Source organism: Geotrypetes seraphini, chromosome 6 (genome assembly GCF_902459505.1).
Source record: "Geotrypetes seraphini chromosome 6, aGeoSer1.1, whole genome shotgun sequence".
NCBI classification, from domain to species: domain Eukaryota; kingdom Metazoa; phylum Chordata; class Amphibia; order Gymnophiona; family Dermophiidae; genus Geotrypetes; species Geotrypetes seraphini.
This window is the reverse complement of record NC_047089.1, coordinates 253009378-253034458: the sequence shown is the minus strand read 5'-3', so window position 1 is coordinate 253034458 and position 25081 is coordinate 253009378.

The following is a 25081-nucleotide window of genomic DNA, read 5'->3' as shown; positions in this document are numbered from 1 at the left end:
GTGATTTTTGTTTGACACCCCTGCTCTAGAAGATATCTCAGCTGCTTTGGAAACTTCACATACTGCGGTCTCGGACAAGTCCTCTTTGAGTCTTTGAGAAAGATCAGAATTCTATAATGAAACTATTTTTTGTAATTCTCAAAAACTATTTTGTTGACGAAAAAATCCCAAAATAGGAGGAAGGAAGTTTTGGGGATGAGGGAAGAAACTAAAAGACTGGAGGGATCTTTTTGGTTAAGATACCCCTGTATATGTACGTATGGTACGACTCTGGGAAATACTGTATATACTGGAATATAAACCGATCTGAAATCAAAACCCTGCTATTCAAAAAATTTATCCAGATATCTTAACTCTTCCCCTTGTCCTTCCCCTCCCTTGTAAATTCCCCCTCAAAGTATCTTCCACTCTTGCAATTTTCCTCTTCAAAGTCTCAACCATGTAAACAGCTCCCTAAATTGTAATTCTCCTGGAAATGTCCAGTTTTCTTCTGTTGTAATCCGCCTAGAACTGCAAGGTACGGGCGGAATAGAAGTCACTTTTGTAATGTAATGTAATAAACCCAAAAAATCTTTTTCCCCCAAAAAAGGAGGAAATAAGGTTAACTCGAATATAAACCTGGGTTAGAAGTTTGGGTATGTGAGTGTCATTTGTCACCAGAACACCTGGCCTCAGTCACACATGCAGAAAAACAGAATTAAAAAATCCCTTTTCAAATACAAACCCACAAACTAAAAGTACCATTGTTCACAGACGAAACCCTAATATGGCAGATTCTGCACACAGAGAAATAGAAGGAAATGCATTTCTTCCTGAGCAGATCAAAATATAACACCAACAGAGGTACATTGTCAGAGTTGACATATTTCACTAAATTGAAAATGAAAACCATTTTCCTACCTTTGTTAACTGGGGATTTTATTTTTCGGGTCATCTTATTCCATCTGCGTTCTTAATTCTGTTTCCAAGGCCTCCTTATACATTTGCTATTTCTTTCCTCTCCTTCACCTTTTACACTACATCCTTCTTTGATTTTCAGATTCAGTTTTCTTCCATTTCTCTGCCTCCATCTCAAATCCATCTCTTCCCTCTCTTTTCCTTCCCTCCATCCATGTGCATCATTTCTTCCTTCTTTCTCCACTTCCCTCCATCTGGGTGCCTCATCTCTTCCCCTTCCCTGCATCCATGTGCACCATCTCTTCCCTCTCTTCTCCTTCCCTCCATCCATGTGCACCATCTCTTCCCGCCATCCATGTGCCACTATCTCCTTCCTCTTGCTGCCCACAGCCTGCCCTTCACTGTTCCTTTGCTGTGGTCCTCCTAAGCAGAAACAGGAAGTTATTCAGAGGGGGGTGGACCACGGCAAAAGTACAGAGGAGGCCACCATCTTTGATACTCCTGTCCTCCAATACCCGCTCCCCCCTGCCCCAGACCGACATCGCACTTACAGTCCCAATGCTCCTAAAGCCGACGCTGACACTTTGTGTTGGGCTGAAGGGCCTTGAGCATCGGTGCATGCTCAAGGCCTGCTGGACTCCCTTGGAGAATCCTGGAGAGGGCGGGAGCCAGTAGGCCTTGAGTATGCGCAGATGCTCAAGGCCCCTCAGCCCAACACAAAGTGTCGGCGTCGGCTTTTGGAGCATTGGGACTGTAAATGTGATGTTGGTCTGGGGCAGGGGAGAGCAAGTAGTGGGGAATAGGAGTTCCGGTCATTGGTGGGGGGGGGGGAGGAGATAGCAATGGTCATCAGTGGGGATATCAGTGCTGGTCATCGGGAGGGGGGAGAGATAGCCTTGTTGGTAATGGGAATGGGGTGTAGGATAGCAGTGCCGGGCATCTGGAAGGATGGAAAATATCATTGTTGGTCATTGGGTGGGGAGGGGAGGAAAAAAAACAGCAGCTTCTAAAGTAGGCTCGAATATAAACTGAGAATCCCTGTGGAATGAGAGGCCACAGGATGAAGCTAAGAGGTGATAGGCTCAGAAGTAATCTATGTAATTACTTTTTTACACAAAGGGTGGTAGATGCATGGAAGAGTCTCCCAGAAGAGGTGGTGGAGACAGAGACTGTGTCTGAATTCAAGAAAGTGTGGGACAGGCATGTGGGATCTCTCAGAGAGAGAAAGAGATAATGGTTACTGCAGATGGGCCATTTGGCCTTTATCTGCCATCATGTTACAGTGTTTCAATAACCATAAAGTTCTATGACATCACAATGCAGGTGTAAAGAGCCTTGGCCTATAGGAAGAGGAGATGCAAATGTTAAGAGCCTTAGCCAATAGAGAGAGGAGGAGATAGTGGATGCTGCAGATGGACAGACTGGATGGGCCATTTGACCTTTATCTGCCATCTTGTTTCTATGTTACTAAAGTTCTATGACATCACAATGCAGGTGTAAAGAGACTTAGCCAATAGGAAGAGAAGATGCAAATGTTAAGAGCCTTAGCCAATAGGGAGAGGAGGAGATAGTGGATATTGCAGATGGGCAGACTGGATGGGCCACTTGACCCTTATCTGCCATTATGTTTCTCTGTTTCTATTGGCCAGTGCTAAAATGCTGCATTGCAGCTTGATAAAAGGGGGCTTAAGTGTAAAGCCCTCAATGGAGACTATAGGGCTAATTTTCAAAAGAGAAAAATATCCAAAAACCGCATAAACCGGCACTTGGATGTTTTAATCGCCAAAATGTCCAAGTGTTGATTTTCGAAACAAATTTTTCAGACATATTGCAGGGCATTCACCCTCCTGGAAGCCTAAATGTTAAGGGAGCATGTAAGAGGTGTGGTTTGAGCGAGCTTAGAAACTTGATGTCTTGTAGGGATAATCAGAGCTGCTTACAAGATGTCCAGGGCATCATTTAGAAGATCAGAGTTAGATCTGTTTTAAAAGTGAATGAGGACCTAAAAGGTACCCAAACTGACAAGATGACCACTGGAGAGATGACTGTATACCCCCCATATCTCCCCAGTGGTCACTGAGCCCCACCCCCCAAAGCTGTAAATGAAATACCACGTTTCCCCAAAAATAAGACAGTGTCATATTAATTTGGGGTCCAAAAAATGCAGTAGGGCTTATTTTTTTGACGTACAACAATTATCTCTCCCTTCCTCTCCTCCAACCCCAATTCTTCCTCTTTCTTTCCCCCCTCCCCATGTGCAGCATCTTTCTATCCCTCCCTCCCATCCCCCTGTGCAGCAGAACCCCACCGACCCTCCCACCGTTCCGAGGCCTCCTAAGGCAGCAGGGTTGGGGGTTGCAGAATCGACGAGCTCAATTTTTTCAGCAAATCAGACAGCACTAGTGTCAGGGATGGAGTCAGAGAGTTTGGGGCACATTTGGGTGGGGTGGGGGTCTTCGGGGGTCGATCTTAACTAGGGCTTATTTTTGGGGAAACAGGGTAGTACTTATCTCTAGAGGAGCACTAGGGTTAGCAGACGTCCGGATTTCCCTGGACAAGTCCTCCTCCTTTGTCCAGGTTTTGAAAACCTTCCCTCAAAATGGTATCGGGAAGAGACATCCGCACAGGCGCAGACCCAGCACGGTGACATCACACCCAAGCGCATGTGATGTCATTGCATCGCATCTGCACATGCACGGGTGCCTTCTGGGTGTGAGACTGGGAAGGAGCAGAACGGGGCGTGACACAGGTGGAACCTGGCAGCCATGGGTCCGGATTTTCCTTTGGGAAAATCTGGCAACCCTAGTCTTAAGTAGAGGGGAGGAGCCAGGTCCATATACCCACTACATTTATGGTGAAAAGTGTGAGCCCACCAAAACCCTACTATACTGCCATATAGGTGACACCTGCAGTCCATAAGGGTTATTGGATGGGTGGACAGGTGGGTATAGTGGGTTTTGGAGGAGTTTGAGGGCTCACCATACAGTAAAAGATGAAATATGTACCTGACAGTCTTTATGTGAAGTTCACAGCAGTGTCCCCTAAAGTGCCTCATTGTCCTATCGGGAAGTCTGAGTTGGTTAATCCCATGTCCCAAGTCCAAATGGGTTCAATTTGGATGTTTTGAACATGGACGTTTTTGTCATTGAAAATGGCCAATAAAGATAAGTGTCCTAAGGGCCAAGATGTCTAAATAGGCCATAAAAAAAATATATACAGTGGAATCTCGGTTTGCGAGTGTTTTGCAAGACGAGCAAAACATTCAGCAAACTTTTGTGTCGCAAACCGAGCACCGCCCCGATAAACGATCTCTCAGCCATGGTGGGTACCTCTCTGTGGGTTCTGCAGCGCTTTCAGCGTGGTGGTTTCCTTCCCTCGGGGTCCCCGTGCAGCTGCCCTCCCGCTTCGGCCGATGCCTCTGCCATGCTTGTACGTGGTGAGCGTGTTGTCGGGGCAGCGGCTGGCTTGGCTCAGGAGAGGAGCGGTCGTGCGCGTGCTCGCACAGGATGGCGGCCGGCTTGGATCGGGAGCCGGGAGGCGCTGACGGACGGCAGAGGCATCGGCCGAAGCGGGAGGGCAGCCGCACGGGGACCCCGAGGGAAGGAAGCCACCACACTGAAAGCGCTGCAGCACCCACCCCTGGGCCACCATAGCAAACCTTGATAGTGGAACGAATTGTTTGAGTTTACATTGTGGCCTATGGGGAACTTTGCTTTGACATGCGAGTGCTTTGGCTTACGAGCATGCTTCTGGAACAAATTATGCTCGTAAACCAAGGTACCACTGTATATATTTTTGGACATCTAGCAGTTTCGAATATGGATTTGGACATTGTGCATGATACATCCAAAGTCGGACTTAGATACACTATCGAAAATGTCCATCCACGTTCAGAAATATAACAAGAGTGTGGGGTTTTTTAAAAAAAATAAATGCATGATTTTTTTAAACCAAACTTTTCAAACCACCCTCATAGATTTTTATGCAATAAAAATCTAAGGCTCCCTTTTTACAAAGACAGCAGGCTCGGTAATTGCTCCAACGCCCTTAGGAATTCAATGTTCTTACGAGTGTCAGCCATTACCGCACCTTTGTAAGGGTGGGGGGAGGAGTTAATGTACTGTTGAGTCCAACAATGCCTCTGGACAGTTCACTGGAAACATTAATCTACCAAACACATTGATGGGTCAGTTACGGCTGTGTTCTGACAGCTTAAGATTTTTAAAATGATTGAAAAAGCAATTCTTTGCTACAGCATTTTTCTGAAATGTCCAAGGTTTCCAGTGGCTTAGTGGATTATTTTAAGAGCAGTTGTTTTTTAAAAATTTTGCTTTGTGGTATCTATTCCTAAATTTTTATGCTTGTACTCTGTAATCCTTCTAGTGGTAGATGGTATATACATTTTAAAAATAAATAAACATTAAATAAATAAATGGCTATTTTTCTTAATGTTGAAGGAGAGTGAATAATGGAGTACCTGTGCTAGGATCGGTATTATTTAACATAATGTATTTATAAGTGATTTGAAAACCAGAACAAGTGGGGTTCAAAGAAGAGCGACCATGATGGTAAAGGGGATGGAACTCCTCTCGTATGAGGAAAGACTAAAAAGGTTAGGGCTCTTCAACTTGGAAAAGAGACGGCTGAGGGGAGATAGGATTGAAATCTGCAAAATCCTGAGTGGAGTAGAACGGGAAGTGGATTGATTTTTCACTCCTTCAAAATTTACAGACTAGGGGACACTCAATGAAGTTACAGGGAAATACTCTTAAAACCAATAGGAGGAAATTTTTTTTCACTCAGAGAATAGTTAAGCTCTGGAACGCGTTGCCAGAGGATGTGGTAACAGTGGTTAAAGTAGATGGGTTTAAAGAAAGGTTTGGACAAGTTCCTGGAGGAAAAGTCCATAGTCTTTTGAGACGGACATGGGGGAAGCCATTGCATGCGCTGGAATCTCTAGCATGGAATACTGCAACTATTTGGGTTTCTGGAATCTCGCTATTCTTTGGGGGTTCCGGAATCTTGATACTCTTTGGGATTCTGAAATGTTGCTATTATTTGGGGTTCTGGAATCTTGCTACTCTTTGAGATTCTGGAATACTGCAACTATTTGGGGTTTCAGAATCTTGCTACTCTTTGAGATTCTGGAATGTTGCTACTATATGGAATGCTGGAATGTTGCTATTATTTGGGGTTCCAGAATCTTGGTACTCTTTGGGATTCTGGAATGTTGCTAGTATTTGGGGTTCCAGAATCTTGGTACTCTTTGGGATTCTGGAATGTTGCTATTATTTGGGGTTCTGGAATCTTACTACTCTTTGGGATTCTGGAATGTTTCTACTATTTGGGGTTCAGCCAGGTACTTGTGACCTGAATTACCATATTTTCGCGGATATAACGCGCACCCGTGTAAAACGCGCACACGGGTATAGCGCGCAGAAACCACACTTGTATGTACGGAAACTTTTGTATACAGCGCTCATGGGTATACCGCGCATGCTGCCCAACTCTCCTCTGGCCACCCCGACTCTCCTTTCGCCCTCCCCGACTCTCCTCTGGTCGCCCCGACTCACCGTTCACCCGCCCTGACTTTCCGTGCACTGCCCCGCCTCTCCGTGCGCTGTCCCGACTCTCCGTTCACCTGCCCTGACTTTCCGTGCTCTGCCCCGCCTCTCCGTGCGCTGTCCCGACTCTCCGTTCACCTGCCCTGACTTTCCGTGCACTGCCCCGCCTCTCCGTGCGCTGTCCCGACTCTCCGTTCACCTGCCATGACTTTCCGTGTACTGCCCCGCCTCTCCGTGCGCTGTCCCGACTCTCCGTTCACCCTCCCTGACTTTCCGTGCACTGCCCCGCCTCTCCATGCGCTGTCCCGACTCTCCTTTCGCCCGCCCTGCCCTGCTCCCAGCTCTGTAAGCATGCGCAATGGTCTGAGCATGCTTGCCGCTTAGTTTTCACCAAGGCTGTTTTTCGGGTTGGGCCCATGTGCCTCAGGCCGCGCCCCCAGGTGGGACCTAAGGCTCCAGGGCCTATTCTGATTGGCCCACGCGCCTTAGGCCCCACCAGTAGGCGGAGCTTTAGGATGGATGGGCCAATCCGGCCTCATTCCTTCGTTGGCTGCCTGCCGGACAGGCGGGTTTGGCTCCCGTCTGTCCGGCCAACTACCAAAGGTACGGGGAAGGGGGGTGGGGGGGTCGTGGGGGTCGCTAGGGGGATCGCGGGTCGGCTGGGGGGGCGGTCGGAGGTTCTTGGGGGGGGCGGTCGTTGGGGGGAGGGGGGTTTGCGTCGAGGGCAGGAGGGCCTAGGATCCCTCCTGCCCGTAATGTAGTGCGAGGTGGGGGTAGGGGGTCGCCGTGGCCAGGAGGGTTTGGGCTCCCTCCTGGCCCGATATTGTCGGGGAGTCGGCGGTCCTTCGGGGTGGGGGTGCGAACGGTGGGGGTGCGAGCGTCCTTCCGGATGATGAATCGGGCATCGGGCGGGGTGTGAAATATGTAAAAAAAATTTTGTATACCGCGCTCAGGTATATAACGCGCGAGGGGTATGCGCGGTACGTAAAAACGCGTATAATGCGCGCGTTATATCCGCGAAAATACGGTAGTCACTGTGGAAACAGGATTCTGGGCTGTCCTTATGTTCTTATGTACTAGGCATTGAATATCTGACTCATATATAGCCTACAGCAGTCAGCGCCTTTAGATTCGCCGATTCCCACAGGGTCAGTGATGAACGGGAACCTTTTTCGTTTTTTTCCTATATACTTACTTTTTCGCAGACCAATTTGCGAGTGCATTGCAACCTTGTCTGGGTTCAGCACAAATTGTCTATATATTTTTATGACTGCCCGATATGTGAAACCAGCTTCACGTGCAGAAAAAGCTTTAAAACATTACTCTCAGAGGAAAAGAATTATTGAAACAAAGGCAAAGGTTTTCTAAACCTCAGCATTATATGTAATACTGGAGCAGCTACGAGAAGAACCATTAATAGAGCATTAAATCTAAACATGGTCCATTGATAGCCATAAGATTCCATCTGGAGGAAAAGATATCTCATGCAGAGCATTCACTATCACTTCTGTAACCCCTTTGTAGCTGGATAAGCCTTACCGAACTCCAGTCATGGTGCAAGCGCTTGTTGTGCGTCTGAGAAGCTGAATGCTACGCCATCGGTAGTTTCATTATCAGCAGGGACTCCCAAAGTGGACAGGTTTCAGTGGATATGTCAGACTAACGATGCACCATTCATCTGAGCAGCTGCAGATGGACAGTGTTGGAGGCGGAGCCGCGTGTCTGATATGACAACGGTGACAACATTGAATTTATACAGCATAGAAGAAAGACCTGGCAATCTCGATGGCACCCAACGACAAGCCTTTAAAAAATTTGTAAGGTTTGATCAGGGTGGGGCCAGTTAGCACTGGGAAAATGTTTACACTTTTAATCTATGTGTAACAAAAAGTGGAATGAAAAAATTAATTAATTAGTCAATTCAATTGTACTGATATCCTTGAGCGCTGCAATCCAGTCGGGTTTTCAGGATTTCCCCAATGAATATGCATTGAAAGCAGTGCATGCACATGGATCTCATGCATATTCATTGGGGAAATCCTGAAAACACGACTGGATTGCGGCCCTCGAGGAGGGACTTTGAGACCCCTGTGATAGATAATTAATGAAAGAAGGCAAACCTCAGACCGTACGGCAACGTCTCATAACAGCTTATGGCTATTTGGCAAATGCAATATAATGGTTTCAATCATTGGTCCACTTCCTTCCTTTTAATATGAATATGATAATTTGTTAAATATGACAATTAATTTAATATTATAAAAAAAAATTGATTTCATAATAAGTAGAGTTGATAGATAGAATTAATATAATAAATATAGTTGATAGGATTGTCAAAAAAAGAAAATTTAGAAATTAATAAAGCATCTCTGCAAAATGGCAATTCTGTGCAAAATAACAACTTTATCACATAAGCTGCATTGAAAATTCATAGAAAAACCACTTATCTTAGTGGCCACAATAACTGACTCTGAGGGATCCGTTTCGTTGATATTTCTTCAGAGAATCAGTTGGAAAAAAGCCATAATGCTAGCTAAATAGTGCCTTCGTTAAGTCTTGTATGTCATAAATGCAGCATCAGATGCCACTTTTTGTTGCATATTTGATATTTTGGTCGTGGAATTTTTTAATCTAGCCATTTCACACTCCTCTATTACTCGAGTCAGTTCAGGCCAGATAAATGCTCCGATGCTCGTAGAATTGGCCAACGTAACTCCGATTTTTAAAAAGATTTCCAGAGGTGATCTGTGAAATTATAGACCGGTGAATCTTATGTTAGTCCGGGCAAAATGGGAGAGACAATTATAAAGAACAAAATTACGGAGCATATCCATAATCATGGATTAATGAGACAAAGCCAACTTGAATTTAGTCAAAGGAAATCTTGACTCGGCAATCTACTACATTTCTTTGAAGGGGTGAATAAACAGGTGGATAAATTAAACCAGTCAATATTGTAAATCTGGAGGAAATTAGAACGTCGTAGGATAGAAGGTAAGATCCTATTATGCCAATCAGTAGGATTTCATGTTTTTGCATATGCTGATGATATACAATTATTACACCCTCTAAATAATAATAATACAGTTGAAATTTCATCTATCAATGAGAAACTTGATCATGTATATCATTGGCTAGACAAAAACAGATTGGCTCTCAATATTAAAAAAACCAATGTTATGTTATTTCCTTGGAAAGAGAACTTTTCTCTTGTTCATCCGATTTCAATTCATAATGTTCCCCTACAATTAGTTAAAAATATAAAAATTTTAGGTGTAATTTTTGATGATAAACTAAATTTCCATGATCATATCAGCAACATTGTGAAAATCACCTTTTATAGATTACGTAAAATTCGTTCCATCTCGAAATTCCTCAGTGCTAAATCACTCACTATATTGATTCACTCTTTGGTGATTTCTAAACTTGATTACTGCAACTCTTTATTCAAAGGAATTGCACAATATGAAATAAAACGATTACAAATTATACAGAACACAGCAATAAAATTAATAAATAATTCCAAAAAATTTGATCATGTAACACCACTTCTCAAAGAGGCTCATTGGCTTCCTGTTAATTACAGAATCACTTATAAGTTATGTGTAATTATCTTTAAAACTTTGATTAATAAGACCCCTGCTTTTTTATATAGATCACTGATTCCATATTCTGCAAAGAGAATTTTACGTTCTAGCGAACAAAATCTGCTAACGATCCCATCCTTAAAAATTATTAATACAAGAAGACAACTCATTTTTTCTTGTACGGCACCTCAAACATGGAACGCCCTCCCTATTACTTTACGGGAGGAGAAAGACCTTGGAAAATTTAAAACTGAGTTAAAAACTTTCCTTTTTAAAGATGCCTTTTCTACATAATTTTATATTTCATGAATTTTTTATTGTGTTGAACATGTTTTAACTATATCCTTTTTGTACTTGCCCTTAATGTTTCTTCTTTACTTTAAAATTATATTTCATCCCTCCTTTCCTAGTGTTTAACATTGTTTAAATTTAGAATATTTTAACCATTATTTAAATTGTATGTATTATTATGTATTGCATTGTTATTGTTCTTTGATTTTACATTGTAAATTTTAAATGTAAATCGCTTAGAATATCCGATTAAGCGATTTATCAAGTCCCATAATAAACTTGAAACTTGAAACTTGATTAAGAACTGATTAAACAAAGAGTAGGGTTAAATGGTCAATGGAGAAGGGTAGATAGTGGGATTCTGTCACTCTAAACAACCCTTGCACAGCTAAAAATTACAACTACTCATTACTAGCTGCAAAACTATCACTAGAATCAAACTAGCAGCGTGTAACAGCCTCAAAACCCCGTTAGGGAAGAACCCTTCTCTAACTAGAGAGGGTATAGATAACGTCATCGGCACATAAACCTCCTCTCTCCTGTGTTACAGCTGGTATTTAAATGTACATTCAGTAAAAAAGAAAAACCCTCTATGGCATTAGTAATACAGTCCTAAGCAGTGGGCAAACTAGATGGGCCATTTGGCCTTTATCTGCCATCATGTTTCTATTTTTTTTATGTTAGTTGCTGTTAGCAAAAGCCAAGTTCAGTTAGTTGGTGTCAACAATCGTGGTAAGTTATACACGAAAACTTATCTGTGGCTTGTTGAGGCTCGGGTCCCCACCCTTTCTTTCAATTGCCGCTGCTGGTTCAGACCAGTGGTCCATCGTGCCCAGCAGTCCGCTCACGCAGCGGCCCTCTGGTCAAAGACCAGCGCCCTAACTGAGACTAGCCCTACCTGGGTACGTTCCAGTTCAGCAGGAACTTGTCTAACCTTGTCTTGAATCCCTGGAGGGTGTTTTCCCCTATGACAGACTCCGGAAGAGCGTTCCAGTTGTCTACCACTCTCTGGGTGAAGAAGAACTTCCTTACGTTTGTACGGAATCTATCTTCTTTCAATTATAGAGAGTGTCCTCTCGTTCTCTCTACCTTGGAGAGGGTGAACAACCTGTCTTTATCTACTTTGTCTTTAGTCCCTGGAGGGTGTTTCCCCCTATAACAGCCTCCGGAAGAGCGTTCCAGCTTTCTACCACTCTCTGGGTGAAGAAGAACTTCCTTATGTTTGTACGGAATCTATCTTCTTTCAATTATAGAGAATGCCCTCTCGTTCTCCCTACCTTGGAGAGGGTGAACAACCTGTCCTTATCTACTAAGTCTATTCCCTTCAGTACCTTGAATGTTTCGATCATGTCCCCTCTCCATCTCCTCTGTTCGAGGGAGAAGAGGCCCAGTTTCTCTAATCTTTCACTTTACGGCAATGGCCAAAAGCGTTCTACCAGGAGGCTGCTTCAGGAATAGGGATGGATAGCTTCAATCTTTAGCACAACAAGTGCTCCTTGCCTGCCCTATCCCTGAAGCAGCTGATGCGAGCAGCAACCTAGCACTGGGGAAGTTTAAAAGGTATGGGGGAAGGCTAGAGGTACACGCGGGGAGGGGGGAGGAAAGGAGGAGGGATGCTACGCCTTTAGGAAGACTGCCCCCCCTCCCCCCCCGCACCTCTCTTACTGGTTGTAATGCCCTTGTAGCACTCCATGGAGCGGTCACACCTCGAATACTATATGCAATTTCTGGTCACTGCGTCTCATAAAAGATATCGTGGAATTAGAAAATGTAGAGCGAAGGGCGATGAAAATGATAAAAGGGATGGAACGACTTCTCTATGAGGAGGGGAGAAGAGAATGCATTTAAGAGGCTCCTCCCCCTATTATCGGAGGGGATGCCAGGTGCCGTCACTGGTTATAGCAGCGTAATATAACAGGTAACGCATATGCCTCTAATGTCGGTGCAAGTATTTTATGCCAAAGAAGAAATGCAGGGGAAGGAAATGCAGGGGAAGGAAAACAACCTGGGTTAAAAAACGAGTTTCCTGAATACACTTATCCACTTATCCCGTATGAAGTAAGGCTGAATAAATTGCAGCTGTACTTGCTTGAGGAACGAAGAGAGAGAGGGGACATGATTGAGACATTCAAATATATCACGGGCCGTATCGAGGTGGAAGAGGATATCTTCCGTCTTATAGGACCCTCGTCCACCAGAGGACATCCGCTGAAAATCAGGGGAGGGAAATTTCATGGTGACTCCAGAAAGTATGTCTTCACCGAGAGGGTGGTCGATCATTGGAACGAACTCCCACGGCAGGTGATTGAGGCCAACAGCGTGGCAGATTTTAAAAATAAATGGGATATTCACGTGGGATCTCTAATGATGTAAAGGAGGGGGTGGGTCGGCAAAATCAGGGCGAAGGGTCACTGGAGTGGGCAGACTTGATGGGCTGTGGCCCTTTTCTGCCGTCATTTTTCTATGTTTCTATGTTTCTATCCATCGAGACGTAGAACATATATGATAATCAGTCTTTCCTTGGTATCCTTCCAGACCCAACACGGTCCGTGTTTCGGAGACGAAGCTGCCTCAGGGGCCTTGATGATCCTCTTCAAACGTGCCGTTGAAGTTGGAACCTTCCCTAGGTCACATATGTTCTATGTCTCGATAGATAATTTCATTCAATAAACTCGTTTATAATCCTGGTCAATGCTTACGTTTCCTTTCCCCGCTTTTCCTCTTTGCTATATTTGTCGTGGGGTGTCGGCCTTGTTTTTTGGATTGCAGTATTTTATGCCAGCTGTAAGAGGTGCTGTAAATGTTTGTACACTTCTCCCTCCGTATTCGCGGTGGATGCGGGCGGAATGCAGCCGCGAATCTGGAAAAACCGCAAGTAACTTTTCAATAGTTATTTGGGGTTTTCTGTAAAAGTCAGCGTTTTTACCATTAAAACCGCGAATGCAGTAGTGTACTACGGGGATTTAAAAGAGCTCCTGAGCAGGGGGAAAGTGCACACTGTTGAGTGCATGGCGGGCCAGCACCAATGATCGCATCCCCACCCCTTCCTTACCTTGGACACGATTAGCGGCTCCCCATGCTCCAGGCCCCCTTTTCAACGTGAAGCCCCACGGCGCTCCCCCTCTCAGCTGCACATGAATGCACTGGAAAGGGACGGCTCTGTTCTCCATTCTCTCCTCCAGGCCATGCGATTCATGCTCTGCACTAATCCGCGGCCGGCTCCATTCACCGTCCGCTCCGGTTTTACACACAGGACAAAGAAGAGGTGGGGGACACGCGCACACGCCTCCGGCAAGGATCGGGAAGCACTGACAGTGACCCGGAGCACCGAAGCCCTGTGACTGACAAGACACCGCAGCAATGGGCGGCCTGCGCCTGCCGAAATCCAGCCAATCATCTCGCAGTATATGTGGGGGGGGGGGGTGTCCTCTGAGTGGTAATTATTTCACTGTACCCTTCTCGCTCCCCCCCCCCGCACACACACATACTCCCTTCCGAAAAAGTAACCAACACACAAAACACGAAATTCTCAGCGCGAGGAAGAGTGATGTAATTTTTGGGGGCGGAGTCAGCCGACGAAAAATCCTGAATATGCGAAACCGTAAATACGGAAACCGCGAATATGGAGGGAGAAATGTCCTTCAATTTCTACAAAACACTCGTAAATAACAGCATTTTATAATTGACATACACAACTGTTTACCCTGCCTAGACCCTTCAGACTAGACATCATCGCACTTAGGCACCTTGTCATCTAATCACACAAAAATTGGCATTTCTACTTATATAAGCTGGTATTCTGATCCTTTTCCCATGTGCCCAGCGCCCAATGTTGCCACATTCTTTACAGAATTATCCTCTTTATTTCTGTCTATCATTTCAACTGAACTTTCTTCGTTTGATGATAAAACAAGCATTTCTTTTAAGATTCAAGATGTAAACACGTATATTTTCGCTTACCTTTCTCTACATGATACTTGAAAACTTGTTCGTCTCAGCACAAATCGAGTTCCAAGGATCCATTAAAGTCATTTCCGTGAAAGCAGGCTTCGTACCTGTTTAGCATATCAGGGGGAAAAAAACCACCCACCTTATTTCACCCAAAGCATAACTCATTTTAAATTAGCTTAAAAGTGCTTTTGTAAGATCTCACCATAGATTTCTTCCCGAGAATTCTTCTCTTAACACTTTGCAGAGCAATCCACTTACAGCCTTTGTATCTCCATGTCTTATTCTTACCATGTATAATTAGGTTAAAAAAAAAGTCTGCAGGGAGTCGTCCTAACAAGGCTTCCAGCTACCTGCCGTTCCTGAAAAACAACAGAGGCTGGCCGCAGCTCGCAGAGTAGCCAATTTATTGAGTCGGGAACTTTCAAGGACAGGAGCCCATGGCATTCAGATGGTCAAATATATATGAGCCCCCCCTATGGAGGGCTCAATATTCAGTGAGTGGCAGTAACCAGCTGGTAAGCTGCTTCCAGCCACAGGTTGAAGTAACCATAGATGTTCGGTGCCAGGGAACGCACAGCTCCTGACATTACATTATCATTTATATACCACACTAGTCTTTAAGCCTGTTACATTAACGGGTGCTAGAATATATGTCTGTCTGTCTTTCTTTCTTTCTGTCTCTCTCCATAACCCTGTCTCTTTCTTTCTGTCTTTCTCCCTCCCGCTATCTTTCTTTCTGTCTGTCTTTCTCCCTGGCTCCTTTTGTCTGTCTGTCTTTCTATCTCTCTCCCTGTCCCTGTGTCTTTCTTTTCTCCCTCCTGCTGTCTATCTTTCTTTCTCCCTCCCTCCTGCTGTCTGTCTGTCTTTCTTTCTATGTGTCTCTCTCCCTGCCCCCTATGCAGCAGCAGCATTTCCCGCCACCCCTCACTTCCCTGTGCAGCAGCCGCATTCCCTCCTCCTCCATTTCCTTGTGCAGAATCATTTCTCCCCACCCCACTTCCCTGTGCAGTAGCAGCATTTCCCTCCCCTCACTTCCCTGTGCAACAGTCGCAGCAGCATTCCCTCCATTTCCTTTCACCCCACCCCCCACTTCCCTGTGCAGAAGCCGCAGCAACATTCTCTGCCCCTCCACTTCTCTGTGCAGCAGCAGCGGTATTTCCCTCCCCGCCACATCCCTGTGCAACAGCAGCATTTCCCCCTCCCCCCTTCCCTTCCTGCGGTCCAGCGGGCTCCCTTAGTCCATTGCCAGAGTTATTTTTAAGTTTAAAAGTGCCGCCGCGGCTCTACTCACGATCCCCGCCTGCATTAAAAGCCTTCTCTGACGCAGGTACGGCTCGTGAGAGGAGCCGCGGTGGCGGCTTTGAACTTAAAAATAAACTTAAGGGAGCCGGCCAGACTGCAACATTATCTTGGTGTCCACGAGTGTAGGGCTATTGTAAGCGCACATGCGCACTCCTGCCGGCCATGGACCTACGGATCATGGATCATGGATCACGCAGGTAGGAGTGCACATGTGCGCTTAACATTTTATTATGTTAGATAAATTACGTGACTATTTTTTTTCTCAAAATGGGACAGGATTCTCCCCCCAGACCTTCCCCCAGACCCTCCCCCAGACCCCATTAAATATAGTGCAAAATATAGACAGTAGATATAAATTCTCAAAACGGACACATTTTGATCACTAAATTGAAAATAAAATTATTTTTCCTAGCTTTGTTGTCTGCTGATTTCATGAGTCTCTGGTTGCACTTCCTTCTGACTGTGCATCCTTTCTTTCTTTCATTTTGTTCTCTTTCTTTCTGTCTTTCTTTCTCTCTCCCTGCCCCCCCCCCCTTCAAGCCACTGCCACAGAAGACAATTTCTCCAAGCCGATGTAGCAACAGGTGCATGCAACAACAACTACACAAGCCTTCCCTCCCCCCCCTAACATCAGAATTGACGTCAGGGGAGGCTTGTGCAGTCGCGGCTGCACACACCTGATCTGTGCTGATCCGAGCTGTGCTGTGCTGATCTGAGCTACATTGGAGAAATCCCGGGCTCCGCAATCGCCTATCCTATTGTCCCCACGCACAGCTTCGGGATGCTGTCTGTGAAAACGGAACATTTCGGCGTCCCGAAGCCGTGCACGGGGACAACGCGACAGGCGATCTAAAAACGGGACGGTGCCATTCAAAACGGACGTATGGTCTCATTAGGCATAATCTAATATAGCTCAATGCGGTTCACAACTTTAAGAATCTGAGACAATCTCGGGAATTACAAAAAACAAATGTATCATGGTTATGTATTACAGAAATTTACCAAATAAATAGGTTTTCAAAAATGTTTCCTAAAATGTTTGTCCGATGTAGTGTTAGCTATTAGCCGAGCCTGGTACGAAAGTGGTCTATCAAAAAAAAATTTTGTTTCAACATTCCTTTACAGAAGGGAATGTGAAATAAGAGGAAAAGAGTTGGGACCATTTTGGTTTTACCAGTTCAAAATGATCCTTCAAGTAATTTGCTGTAAGACCAAACGGCACCTTGTGACGTAGTGATCCAGACTTGAATATAACTCTGGCCTCTATCGGAAGCCAGTGCAATTTCCTGTAAAAAGGAGTTATATGATCCGATTTTTTTTCAGGTTAAAACTCTCGATACTATGACGGGAACACATGGCAGCCATTTTCTATGAGTGATCTGCACGGGGCAGGAGCGTAGGAAGATCGCTCCTGCCCCGAAAGCCCGCTAGACCACCAGGTAAGGTCTGAGATGCCGGGAGGGAGGCAGGGAAGGTCCGGAATTAGCTTCTTCTTTCTTTTTTTATTTATTTATTTATTTATAAATTTTGAATACTTTACAACAGTGGTTCCCAACCCTGTCCTGGAGGAACACCAGGCCAATTGGGTTTTCAGGCTAGCTCTAATGAATATGCATGAAGCAAATTTGCATGCCTATCACTTCCATCATATGCAAATCTCTCTCATGCATATTCATTAGGGCTAGCCTGAAAACCCGATTGGCCTGGTGTTCCTCCAGGACAGGGTTGGGAATCACTGCTTTACAATATCCAGCGATTCCAAAGGAAAATCATATAAAACAGTACATAATCAAACCATACATACATAATTCATTTTAAGTCCACATTAATGGGGAGCACATGTTACTATTTCTCGTCAAATAAATTCAGGAAAATAAAGGACAATAATCCTCGGTTCACATTTAGAGTACCTTGAATCATTCCTTAAATTGGGATATTAATTAAGTTAATTCTCCTCATATTCTCAGCTAGAGGAAACAAATCTCATTTCTGTTCTCTTGCAACTAAAAATTGTTGTAATTGTATAGGATCCCAGAAGGCATACTCAATATCTTGTAACTTAACCAAACATTTACAGGGAAATTTCAGGTAAAAGGATGCCTCCAGGGCCAAAACTCTATCCTTCAATTTCAGAAATTCTTTCCTCCTCAATTGGGTGGTCCTAGATACATCCGGAAAAATCCTAACCAAATCTCCACAAAATTTCATTAACCTGTTTTTGAAGTAAAGTTTCATTATCAACATCTTGTCCATCTCACTCATGCATGTTATTACCAGGGTGGACCTACTCTGACTTCTTCTTTCTTTAATAAAAAATCACGAATAACCGAATCCACGGATACTGAAACTGGAGGGAGAAGTGTAAATCATGTTACAATAGTCAAGCGAACAAGGAAGCAAAGACTGTAGCAGCAATCGCTTCCCTTCCCACGTACCTCCGTAACGTTCCTGGTTCGAGCAGCAACCCCCCATCCCCAACCAGCTGTTACGCCTGCGTCGACTCTTCTTCTGATGTCACTTCCTGGATATGTGCCTAGGAACTGACGACAGAGGGAGATCCCACCAAGTGTGACAGCAGGTTGGGTGGGGGGTTTGCTGCTCGCACCAGGAACGTTACGGAGGTATGTAGGAAGGGAAGCGGCACATGCATATGGCGGTGGGGGGATGGGGAAGGAGCGTAGAGGGGGAAGGGGGCGGAGAAGAGGGCGGGGGAGGGGCGCCTCTCACCCTCACTACGCCACTGTGTGCACCGGTTGATATTCAGTCCAGAATGTTGTTTTGCTGTCCTAACTTTAAACCGTTACTTAAGCTCAGCTTAGAAACAGGTTGAAAGTCATGGAGGGGCCTAGTGGTTATAGCAGCTGCCTCAGCACCCTGAGGTTGAGAGTTCAGTTCCCACTGCAGCTCCTTGTGACTTCATTGCCCCATGTAAACCCCTTTGAATGTGGCTGTATATCAAGTCCCCTCCCCCTTTAAGCAGGCATTTGAGCTGCAGCTAAAAGAGAGCAGGGGTTTCATCGGTTCTTCCTGGAGAACTATGTTGGAATTCATTTGACTCCAGCCTGAACAATCGCGGTCTTTCCTATTGGTGGTTATTTTAAATTGTAAACCGCTCTGGTCTGCTAAACATGAGCGGTATATCAAGTTTTTAAATAAACGTAAACACTAGTGGACTGAAAATCACCGTTAACCAGCGGTTACCCATCACTTTATCGGTATTTGAAAGCTGGTCTCGTACTTGAGTTTCTTCATATTAACTTAACTTGGTTGTATTTGACGCTGACCTTGTCGTGCTCCTGAGGTATTTGAACTTGTACCACCTCGTATGTACAGTCTCTTATTTAATCTGTTAACCACATCGAACTTCACAGTGTATCACCATATTTATTTACGTATTCAATTTTCTCTACCGTTCTCCCAGGGGAGCTCAGAATGGTTTACATGAATTTATTCAGGTACTTAAGCACTTTTCCCTATCTGTCCCAGGGGACTGACAATCTATCTAATGCACCTGGGGCAATGGGGGGATTAAGTGACTTGCCCAGGGTCACAAGGAGCAGCAGGGGTTTGAACCCACAACCTTGGGGTGTTGAGGCTGTAGCTTTAACCACTGTGCCACAGTGGTTGTTTAAGGATATGTGGAAGTTAGTGCAGCATTCCTCAATAGTATTTTTTGAAGAGCTGCTAAGATCGTCATCAATCCTTAATCATATTTTTCAGTGCTTTATATTTTAGCATTTTCTTTTCTACCAATAAGTTAAATATATTAATTTAAAGTTTTTAAGCTGAGTCGCTTATCTGTTTAGCTTCAGCTTCAACTCCATCGGCTCTGGGACTTTTGCCGACAGGTTTCGCCAGCATGCCCTCCATTCCCACCACCCATAGCTCGTCGCATCTTCGCCGGCGCAAGCTGCTTCTCCGGCCTGATGTTCACATGGCCCGATGTTCATGCTGATGTCACTTCCTGGCTCCGTGACCCAGAAGTGATTTCACAGGGAGCAACAGGCTAGTTGCTCACGCTGGCACAGATTTTAAAGAGGTACGGGGGCGGGGAAGGGAGGCCACCAGTATGGCATGGGGGAGGGCTGAGAGGTGCTGATGCCCCTAACAAGATGATGCCTGGAGCGGTCCATACCCTCTTACTACACCACATGCAAGACTTATACCCTTAATGGCGAGACACTAGCAAGGACTATAGCAGAACGGGACTTAAGGATAATCATCAGTGAAGACATGAAGACTGCCAATCAAGTGGAGCAGGCTTCATCTAAGGCTAGAAAGATCATAGGGTGTATACGTAGGAGTTTCATCAGCTGTAAGCCTGAAGTCATTATGCCATTGTATAGATCCATGGTGAGACCCCATCTGGAATACTGTGTACAATTCTGGAGGCCTCATTACCGCAAGGATGTGCTGAGACTTGAGTCAGTCCAGCGAATGGCCACCTGGATGGTCTCGGGACTCAAGGATCTCCCGTACGAGGAACGGCTGAATAAATTGCGGCTATACTCACTCAAGGAACACAGAGAGAGGGGAGACATGATCGAGACGTTCAAATATCTCACGGGCCGTATCGAGGTAGAAGAAGATATCTTCCTTCTCAAAGGTCCAGCGACAACAAGAGGACATCCATGGAAAATCAGGGGCGGGAAATTGCACAGTGACACCAGGAAATACTTTTTCACCGAAAGAGTGGTTGATTGCTGGAATAATCTTCCACTTCAGGTGATCGAGGCAAGCAGCGTGCCTGATTTTAAGAAGAAATGGGATCGTCAGTGGGATCTCTTCACAGAGATAAGTAGGGGAGGGTCATTAGGGTGGGCAGACTAGATGGGCCATGGCCCTTATCTGCAGTCTATTTCTATGTTTCTTTGTTTCTATGGTTGATTTTCTCTTCAGCTTCAGCCAGCGAACCCGAGAGTTTAACACTTAACAAGTCTTTTTATTAAATTACAGTAGAGATTTTGAACTTCTCAGCGATAAGCATTCATTTGAAATGACATGGGGAATGTAAATGACATTTCTCTTGGTTTTTTCTAACCTGACAGGAAGAAATCGTAAATGTCAGAATTTTATTTTCCTAGTGTAAATTGCTATCGGGCATAAGCTAGCCTTGAACTGGTAATCCTTGGGTTGGAAGGCAGCTTCCAGCAGGAGCAATTCTTCCTCTCAGGAAGCTCTCTGTAGCCGCTCTATGCTTAGCTGTGTCCGGCATTTCTGGTAATCTTACTTCGGGCTTCCTGATAGGCCCAGCAGGGACCAGCTCAGGGCAGGGGCTTGCTTCCTGTTCTTTCATTCTCCACTTTGGTTGCTGAGAAGAGAATGACACGGTGACAAAATTCATCACCATTCCCGTCCCCGCGGGAAATCATCTTCATGTCATTCTTTAAGGAGAGAGGGAAGAATCAGAGTATGAATGGCCACAACCACTGACCCGCAAGCTTTGCTCTGAAGAATGCTGGTGTAGAAGGACTGAGGTTGAGATAGACACTGAAGAATGACAGTCTCTGGTATCCAGAGCAGATATTGTGATGTCATAATGCCTCATTCCACCAATGCCTAAGAGCCAATCACATCAGTGATGTCACAATGGCTTCATTATCCTTGGCTCCCATAAGAATCAGAGTATGAATGGCCACAACCACTGACCCGCAAGCTTTGCTTTGAAGAATGCTTGTGTAGAAGGACTGAGGTTGAAATAGACACTAGAAAATGACATGGGATTATTTCCCGCGGTTATCCGTAGGGACGGGAACGGTGATGAATTTTGTCACCGTGTCATTCTCTATTGCTGAGTTCTGCCTTAGTCTTGTCAAGCTCTTTGCCCTTTTATATTCAAATGCACTTATTGAAGAGATAGTGACATTATTTATTGATTCAACTTTTTAGCCGGTCCTCTGAAAGGAGTTCAAAAAGGGTTACAAATCAGATATGCAAGCATTTTCCCTCAGGGTACAGATTGGATCCGATCCATGAGGGATCAGATCCGATCCATATCCGGGAGGGCTATTTCATGAATCGCCCTCATGCAAATGAGGGTGATCGGAATCACGTCCCCAACTGAGCGCCCGGATCGCTCTGTAGCGATCCTGACATATAGAGTAGCGACTTTTTTTTTTTTTTTAAGTTTAGTCCAGCAAGCCCGTGGTTTTAACCTGCGGGTTAAAAACACGGGCTCGCACTGCGGGGGAAGGCCAAAGCAGCGCTTGGGGCAGAGAGCAAGAGAGTCGGGGGCAGAGCAGGCCGGCAGGAGCAAATTGGCAGAGAGTCGGGGAAGGGAGCAGGAGAGGAGATTCGGGGCAGAGCAGGCCGGCAGGAGAAATCGCGGCAGAGAGCAGGAGAGTCGGGGGCAGAGAGCTGGAAAGTCAGGGTAGACAGCAGGCAGAGAGCAGGAGATGGCAGTTGGAAAGCAGTGAACTTGTTTGTAATCGGCCAGCCCAGTCGGTGTTGCAGGGATTTGTCTGTGAATCGTTGCCTGCCATCATTTGAATGCCGTTCCCCCTCATTTGCATGCGTGGATCGGAGGATGATCGGGACAGAGGTTAGTGAATCGGGTCGGAGGGAAATCAGGTCGCAAACTGATTGGTAAACGATCGGTTTGCGTAGTGAATCTAGACCTAAGTGACTTGTGCAGGGTCACGGGGGAGCAGCACAGGGTTTGAACCCATAACAGGGTACTGAGGCTGTAATTTTAACCACTGTGCTAGTGGCGTAGTAATAGGGGAGGGGGCAGCATGGACGGTCCTCCCTGGGTGCCATCTTGGTGTGGGTGCCAGCACCTGTCTTTCTCTATGCCCCCCCCCTTCCCTAGTACCTCTTTAAAGTTTGCGGTACAAGCAGCAACCGCAACCTGCTGTTTGCGCCAGAGTCAGCTCTTCTTCTGACATCACTTCCTGGACCCACCTTTTGAAAGCGACGTCAGAGGAAGAGCCGATGCTGATGCGAGCAGCAGCGGTTGCTGTTCGTGCCAGGAGCATTAAAGAGGTACGGGGGAAGGGAAGGGCGCGCGCGGCAGGAGGGGGTGGGGGAAGAGCGGAGAAGAGGGGAGGGCGCCTCTCACCCTTGCTATGCCACTGAACCATGCCACACTCTCTTACCTTGATCAATCCTAATTCTTATCTTATTCAAATCTGAGAAATCCCCGATTGTCTGTTACGGAAAGAACCAGCCAAAATAAAGCTACGGAATGATTGTCTCAGTCGCCTAAATTAAAAAAAACAATCAAACTGATCGAACTCAGCTAGATCCGAGTGTTCACAGCAACAGAGCTGCTAAGTTACCCAGTTAGAGAAGACCAGTCCTAATTCATTTTTTTTTTTAAATTGAAATATTACACATAATATCAAGTACACAATGGTGACCCATCAAAAGCGCGCCGGACATTGGCGCGCTGACAATCACGCCCCGACATTTGCGTGCAAGACAAATGCGCGCCCGTCACTGTGACCGCTCTCAGGCCTTCCCGTTTGTGCTCCTCGCCCTCCCGTTCTGGGGAGTTTGGGGGGGGAACCCCCAGTACACTTAAAAGTCGCTGTCTCTTCCCGAATCCCGGCTCTTCCGCTCTGAGGGGGGGAACTAGAATTGCGCTTTCGTTCAGGGGATCCCGATGCGGTCTCAATTTTAACATTGCCGCAAGCCCCCCCCCCACACACACACACACTACACATACAATTGCGCCCCAATAATCTCACTCCCTTCATGCGCGCACTTGTCGGTGTGCGTATTTGATAGAGCGTAATTGTCGGGGCGCAGTTGTCCTGCGTGCTATACGATGATATCCAATTCAAGTCCACAATAATGGAGAGGCAAGAGATCAAAGCATTAATAGGTGCAAAAAATTTTAGGGAAAAACTTGCCAAAGTCAGCTTAAGAATTAACTTAGTTTGACATTTACGGTTTTTGTTCCTGTCTATTAGGGGAGAACATTCTGATTACTTTCTATTATCTTAGTACTAAGAAACATTGTCAGTTGGGATGCTTCATAAAGACATAAGTTTGAGGCTGGCATTTTACCAAACATTTGCAGGTGAATTTCAGGGAAAATAAATCTCCCAAAGACAAAATACCAGGCGCGCCAGCTAAATATTTTCTCCGGCAATTAACGCTCTTCCGGAGTCTGTTCTAGGGGAAAACACCCTCCAGGGTTTCAAGACTAAGCTGGACAAGTTCCTGCTAAATTGGGACGTACGCAGGTGAGGCTGGACTCATTTAAAGCAGTGTTGTTCAACCACCGGTCCATGGACCAGTGCCGGTCCACAGGGCCAGCACGGTGCTCTTCAACCGCCGGTCCACGGTGCGATCGATGCGGCGTTATCTTCGAGCCAACTCCCTCTTCCTAACTGATTCAGTGCACAAAGCCACGGGCAGCGGCTCCTACGGGCATCCTGCGCCTGAACCGGAAGCCTTCTCTCTGACGTTGCAACGTAACTCCAGATGAGTACTATTATTGGGGCGGGGTCTGGGGTGGAGACTGGGTAGAGATGGGCGGGGTCTGGCCCACGACTTAGCCCCGTGTTCTTCCACCACCGGTCCACGGACCGATGCCGGTCCACAGAATAATCCTTTTATTTCTGCCGGTCCACAGGTGTAAAAAGGTTGAAAAACACTGATTTAGAGCACTGACCTGGGGGCCGCCACGTGAGACCACTGGTCTGACCCAACAGCGGCAGTTCTTATGTTCTTAGTAAAATCGAGCAGAGTGATATTCCATACATCGAGTCCAGCAGGACAGTGTATTTCTCCGTCTTCATCTTTCCTGTCTTTTTGCCTGGGGGGGGGGGGGCTTGTTTTCTATTTAAAGGGCCAGCGTAGGCTGAGCGCTACCATTGCCTTTTTCTTTTTCCAGTGTTTTCCCGTGCAGGCAGGATGATGCGTTTTCAATAAACTCTTTCTGATCTATAGTAGTTGAAACAGACAAATCATTCCCCTCTCTTTTTTGGGCCGTAGCTTATCCGTCTGCCACCTCAATAGATTCATGTCTTGACTGTGTTTTTCAAACCACGTCAGTGACACTTTAGAAGATTCAAGGCACAGTTGTGGGTGGCCCCAGCAGCCCTCAATTTTCCTCAGGCACCAGGGGTTGTCTGTAGTTTTAAAGCACTAACACTGCATGTTTGAAATTTATTCACAACTCACTGAGTTGGTCTCTCTGCCCCCCTCCCTCCCCCTACTTAGCCTTCATGGCCAAGCAACCAGTTAATGCATTTCATGAAACATAAAAAAGTGTCTCTCTTTTCATGTATGTCTGTCCATCTATGACTCTTAGGTCATTGAAGACGTTACAGGCAAAACACGGGCAGACAAAAAAGGAAAATATTTGCACTGTGTAGAATGTGGTGAAATCAGTTAGCTTAGCAGAGTTCTAAAAAGGACTGGATAATTTCCAAAAAGAGAAATCCAAAGGCTGTTAATGAGATGGCTTGGGGAAATCCACTGCTTATTCCTAGGATAAGCAGCATAAAATCTGTTTAAGTCCTTAGGATCTGGCTA